The sequence below is a fragment of the Gossypium hirsutum genome, chromosome A10 (assembly GCF_007990345.1).
Source record: "Gossypium hirsutum isolate 1008001.06 chromosome A10, Gossypium_hirsutum_v2.1, whole genome shotgun sequence".
NCBI classification, from domain to species: Eukaryota; Viridiplantae; Streptophyta; class Magnoliopsida; order Malvales; family Malvaceae; genus Gossypium; species Gossypium hirsutum.
In genome coordinates, this window is record NC_053433.1 from 74,435,770 (window position 1) to 74,442,740 (window position 6,971).

General features: G+C 38.4%; 1 non-coding gene across 1 annotated transcript; it reads right to left on the reverse strand.

Annotated features, from left to right (window-relative positions):
- Positions 1 to 344: 344 nt before the first annotated feature.
- LOC121208903 (small nucleolar RNA R71) lies at positions 345 to 451 on the reverse strand. The gene has a single exon (XR_005904025.1). It is a non-coding gene; the product is annotated as a small nucleolar RNA R71 (small nucleolar RNA).
- Positions 452 to 6,971: the final 6,520 nt, after the last annotated feature.

Genomic DNA, 6,971 nt, shown 5'->3' on the forward strand with positions numbered 1-6,971 from the left:
AAACCTAATTTAGTAGGAATTGAGTCAAGTATAGTTAGACCTGCTATTGCTCCAAATAATTTTGAACTGAAACCTAACACAATTCAAATGATAAAAATGTTTGTTCAATTTGATGGTTTGCAGGATGAGGATCAAAACAATCACTTGGCGAATTTTCTGGAGTTTTGCGACACTTTTAAAATCAATTGCATTTCTGATGATGCCATTCGCCTTTGGTTGTTTCCCTTTCATTGAGGAACAAAGATAAATAGTGGTTGAACTCGTTACCACGAGGGTCGATCACTACTTGGGAACAAATGACCGAAAAGTTTTTACTTAAATATTTTCTGCCGGCTAAAACCGCTAAGTTAAGGAATGACATCTCTTCTTTTGTATAGATAGATCTAGAAACACTCTATGATGCATGGGAGAGATACAAGGATCTTTTGAGAAGATGCCCTCACTATGGGTTACCACTTTGGCTACAAGTTCAGACATTTTACAACGGTGTGAACCCCTCAACGAGGCAACTCATCGACGCAGCCGCCGGTGGAACTTTGAATGACAAAACACCTGAAGCAGCTTACAAATTTATTGAGGAGATGTCACTGAATAACTATCAGTGGCAAGTTCTGAGGACAAAGCTGACGAAAGCAGCTAGTGTTTTCAACCTCGATGCGGTTACTATGCTATCTAACCAGGTAGAACTCTTAAATAAAAAGATTGACAGTTTGTGTGGTTCTACTCAGGCACATCCAGTGATGAGATGCGATTCAAACGGAGGAGGAGCATACACAGAATATCAACCCTTCAACCCTAGCATCGAGGAGGAACAAGTCCAATATATGGGTAACAATAACTCTAGACCTCAAACTAACCCATATAGTAATACTTATAATGCAGGTTGGAGGAACCATCCCAATTTCTCGTGGGGCGATCAAGGAAATGAAAGGCCACAACACCCTCTGGGTTCTCAACAACCACCTTACCAACAGGAAAAGAAGCTAAACCTTGAGGAGATGCTAACAAAGTTTATCTCGGTGTTGGAAACTCACTTTCAGAATACCGAAACAGCACTTAAGAATCAACAAGCATCGATCCAAGGGCTCGAAACTCAAATAGGCCAACTATCCAAATTGATTTCTGAACGACCACAAGGTAGCCTACCGAGTAACACTGAATCTAACCCAAGGGAACAGCTCAATGCAATTACCATTCAAGATGAGGAAGGGTTTGTTGAACCTGAACCAGAACCGAGGCAAGGAATTATGGTAAGTAAAAGCAAAGGTAAGGTAGACCACAGTGAACAAACACCAGTAAGTAAAGAGTACAAACCTCATGTTCCATACCCCAATACGACAAGGAAAGACCGCACAGACGAACAATTCGGTAAATTCCTTAAATTTTTTAAAAAATTACATATTAACTTACCGTTTATTGAAGCTCTTTCGCAGATGCCAAACGTAGTCAAATTCTTCAAGGAGCTTTTAACAAATAAGCGGAAGTTGGATGAGACATCCCATGTGGAGTTAAATGCAGTTTGCTCAGCCATACTACAGAATAAGCAGACCAACAAATTAAAAGATCTAGGGAGTTTTACAATTCCTTGTTTAATTGGTAGCTTAGATGTTAATAATGCTTTGGCTGATTTAGGGGCTAGTATCAATGTCATGCCTTATAAATTGTTTAAACAACTAGGTCTTGGGAAACCCAAACAAACTAGGATGAGCATTCAATTAGCAGACAAAACAATCAGAATCCCTAGAGGTATTATTGAATATGTACTCGTTAAAATTGACAAATTCATATTCCCAGATGATTTTGTTGTTCTAGACATAGAAAAGGATACTGACATGCCTTTAATTTTAGGAAGGCCCTTTTTAGCAACTGCTAAAACTATAATTGATGTTGATACAGGTGAACTCACACTTCATGTGGGTGAGGAAATAATCACTCTTCAAGCTCGTAATTCAATTAACACATCAAATATCGAGGGTGATTGTATAAATTGTACTACTAATACTGATCATGTGGTGAAACCTTATTTGCAGGAAACACGTTCAAAGAACACACCTGAGCCATGTTTGAGTAACGACAAAGGACCCATCTATGAAGAACGAAAGCTACAGGTCGAAGAACTAGATGAATGGCAAACACAGAAACCTAGATCACACGATAAACCAAAGTTACGCCATGATGAGTTCAATATTTCACCAAATCAACTTAAGGTTGGAGACAAAGTAATATTAAATGTAGCAGACCCTCGGATTGCCACCTCTGAACCTAATGGAGAAATCCTTCTTACGGTACTTAGCATTTTCCCATACGACACAATTGAGGTAATTCATCCCAAATTCAGTACGTTCAAGGTAAATAGTACTCGTCTGAAACCTTATTTTGATAAAATTGATAGCAGGTATGAGGAGTGTAAACTCCTCGCACCACCATGACCATGCAATAGAGAGGTAAGTCGAGCTTAGACTATAAATAAGCGCTTCTCGGGAAGCAACCCAAGTACTAACGGTGTTAACTTCTTTAGATTTTAGTTTTTAACATTTAATTCACTAACTGAGTCACTGAACACAGGTTTTCCAGAACCACACAGCCAAGCACACACGGGTGTGAATTAGGTCATTCCCATACCACGGAAGGCAACATGGCCGCGCGATACGGCCGTGTGAAAACAGGGCAAAATTTTTCCCCAACACGGGAGTCAATAAGTTGCCACGGCCGTGCGACATAGCCGTGGGTGAATTGCCAACAACACGGGCGTGCAACACACCCGTGCTCACTACCCGTGGTCAAAACTGACAAAATAACACGGGCATAGACATACATACACTGGCGTGGGAGAAGCGAATGAAACAGAACACGGCCGTGCGACACGGGCGTGTGCATCAACACGCCCAAAGAACACGGGCGTGGGCTGAATTTCAGACGCGCCCAAATTTGAAAATCACGATACTCACAGGCTAAAATTAGAACACACGGGCATGTCCCATGGCCGTGTGCCCCAAAATCTATATAAACCCCCACTATTCATCATCCCCTTCCCCAAATCCACTTGCCTCCCTCCAACTGCTGGAGGGCCATCATCCTTGCTTCGGCCACCTATAACCCGAGTCGCTCTAAGATATCGGCTCTCACCCCATCCTTGTCATACCTACACGCCATCCTAGCCCACACCCTGACAGGACGGTGAGAGAGCACCGGTGTCGTCAACACTCACGATGCCTATTTCTTATGGAGCATGGCAAATGGACATGTCTTTCACCTTGCTTATTTCATCGCCCTCGCCATTCGCCATCAGACGGAGCGGCACAGGAAGGGAGTAATATCCATCAGCCCTTATGTGACTTGCCTGGCATGGTACTTTGGTCTTCTGAACATGACGACGCAAGCATCCTCCCTCACTCTCATCGGTCAGATGTCCCCACAGGGCATCCCGAGTATGCTACATATGAGGATGATTGAGCAACGACGTGGATTTGACCCTCCCCAGTACTGCCTAGTCTAGTCAATCGAGCAGGAGGACCCAGAGGACATTACCGATGATGTCCCTCAACCTCACAAGGATCCAGTTTCTCAGTCACCACCTATTTATCGTTCAGTTCATGAAGCAACTTCACTCTCTGAAATCTCTGAGTGCCTAACTCGATTCGAGCAGCAATGTTTTCAACACTTCGATCACATTGATGCCACTCTCTATCAGATTTGTCAGCACCTTCACATCTCATCGCAGCCCCCACCTCACGAACCATCTAGCGATGAAGATGTTTAAAGACTTTTATTTATTATTTTTATGTTTTTATTTTTATTTTTATCTTTTCAAAACTACTTTTTATTTTATTTTCTTTTATTTTAATTTTATTTCATCCTTAGGTTTTATAGTTTATATTGAACAATTTATACTTTTGGCCATTTCTTTACGAGTAATCATGCTTTTCTATATTTCCTAAAGAGTTATTGATGCTATCGCAGTTATAAAGAGCTCCAAAGCTCACTATTACTTAGGAACTTGAAATTCCACTAGAAAAGGTTCTCCACGACTGCCATGTCCTGCCCGACCACCACGATAACCTCTTCGCTGGACACTGTGGTTGTGGAACCCAACCTCTACCACCACCGGAGTATCCTCCTCCAATCTCATCATTGCCTTTGTCGATTACTTTTCATGACTCCAAGTCAAGGATTCCACTCATCATTCAAGAAGTTTCACTTCTCTCCCAACCTTATGATCTTATATCTATATTTTTCAATAAAGCTAACTTTGTACATTGAGGACAATGTGCATCTTAAGTGCGGAGGGGATATGTATATCATTATCAGAAAAATCCCTGAATTTTGTATTGTTCTCAAATAATCTCCTCATATCATTATTAGAATGAATTTTGATTAATTTATGATTTTTATTGATATGTATTGAATTAAAACAGAGGCATTTATGCATTGATTGTTAGACTTTAAAGGAATTAAGGAATCAAGCATGAAAAGTTTATTCTTGAGAATTAAAAATTTTTAGGCTGTTTCCCCAAGTTTAGATATTATCTTGAGTTGAAATTCACAGGTTAAACATCAAAAAGCCATAATTTTTGTGAGATCTTGAGCCTTTAGATCATATATTATTTCTTTCATGCTCACTTTTATTGTTGCTTTGAGTGCGTTAATATCGAATCGTTATTCTAGAACTTGCTTGATTATACATGTCAAAAACACACCATTGATTTGATATGTCGAGATAATAAAGGCACTTAGGTTTAACCCACTTACTCCATAAAAGCCTACCCTCATAATTAACCCTTAGTGAACCCGTTTGAGCCTAACAAGCTATTCATTGATTTACCCTCAATATTAACCCATAACTTGTTATTGTTGAAATCCCCTAATTTGGTCCCTATTTTTGTCGAGATTTGATTTGAATTAATTGCTTAGCTATGTTTTATTTTTTGTTGTAATAATTAGCAAAGTTCTATATAAATTGACTTGTTCTTAAAATAAAAACATACATGCATATTAGTAGTAATTCTTTGTTTTTGAGCTTAAGTTATCCCATGAAGAAAAGCTCAATTCTCGAATTTTCTAATTAGAAATGTAATTTATCAAGTTGTAGTATTTTTGTAGTTAGGTAATTTTTCAATTCAATCTCAATTTTAACCTTCTTTTTCAGCTTGTAACCACACCCCTAACCAAAGCCTTACAACCCTCTAAAGACTTTTTGATTGATGTATCATCTTAATATATAGTGGTGGAGGTTTGACTTTCACGCAAGCCTATGGTAGTAACTTTTCATATTGACTGTTGAATGCTAAATTTCTTGTCCTTAAACACCTCGAGTGATTTGAGTGAGTCTTTAAGTGAGGATGTGAAACTCTGTGATATTTTGAATCAAAGGTGATTACTTAAATAAGGGGGGACACCTAGGTTTTTGTGATAAAATGCTCAACTTGGAATGTTTGAAACTTTGATGTTCTTCGAGTTGAATTTTCAATGTATGATTACTTATGGATTATTTTGAGATACTAATGATGAGAATTATAAGTTGAGAAGAATTTATTTTGATTGTGAGTTGAGGATTTTGCTTGAGGACAAGCAAACGCTTAAGTGTGGGGATATTTGATAAATTGTAATTTATACATATTTTTATCCCATGCTTAGCATAATTTTAGGTGAATCATCCTTAGAATTGGTGAATTCAATGCTCCTAATCCTTTAATTTCATGTTTTATACTTAAGAGAGAATAAGAGAGTAAAAAGAGCGAGAAACGGGCCAAAAATGGAGAAACTAGGTCAACATGGGATATCAACACGGCCTGGACTTCCTCATACGGGTAGTTCACACGCCCGTGTCCATTTAACAGACTCAATCACGGTTTGAAGCAATCGCACACGGGCATGTCACACGGGCATGTCCCTGTCGAGCCCAAGTCTAGTCCTATTCGGAAAAGGCCACTCTTGAAGGTTTAGAAGCATTTTAAAGCCTATATAAACACCCCAAGAGGTACCAAAAAAACACACGGAGTAGGAGGCAAGGAATTACTCGAAGAAAGCCGATTGATCCATCTCAGAAGTCGGATTCACCTTCAAGACTGAAGATCTCCCTTCAATTCCCTTCAAGAGTTCTTGGGTTTTCTTTATGTTTTGTTATCATTATTCTTTTGAGATGTTTTCTTTCATAAATATAAACTAAACCCCCTAAATACCTAAAAGGAATGAAACCTAAGACAGATCTTGTTATTATGTTCTACATTGTATGATAAATACTTTACTTGTTCTTAATTATGTGTTCTTAATTCTTGCTTTAATATTCCAGGATATTCATTCAAGTATTGATGTGCTTATTCAGAGGAGAAAAAGTCCCTATCTAAGAGTAGATCTAACATAATTAAGTGGAGTTGATTGCACGCCTAGAGATAGGGTGACATAATTTTACCGGATTAGGGTAAAACCGAATAAGGGAATCCATAGATCGAGTTAATGCAACACTAGGGGTTTTAATTAGAAAGAGATTTCAATTAATCAACCTAGGGTTAGATGTTGTTAGTCTCGAGAGAGATAATAATATAACTTAGGGATTTCTACGGATCAATTCAACTGAATAAATCGTCTGATTCAGAGTCAATAACAAGTGAAGTCTAGGTGGATTTTTCCCTTAGGTATTGTCCAAATCATTTAGTTTTCCCAAAAGTTATTTCCCCAATTTACTTTTTGTGCATTCTTAGTTTAGTAATTAGTTTAGATAAAACAATCCCCTTTATTTTTAGGCTAGATAATAAAAAGAAAGTTAATACTAGAACTTTTAGTTCCTTTGGGTTTGACATCCCGGTCTTGCCATAAGCTATACTACTGTTCGATAAGGTGCACTTGCCTTTTTCGTGATAATAGTTAGTTTTCAAGAACGGACATTCATAAATCATAAAACTTATCACGATTTGTTCACATCACCTGGTCAGAAAAAGGTGAGGATATTGCTGACATATTGAATCCTCTAGCTC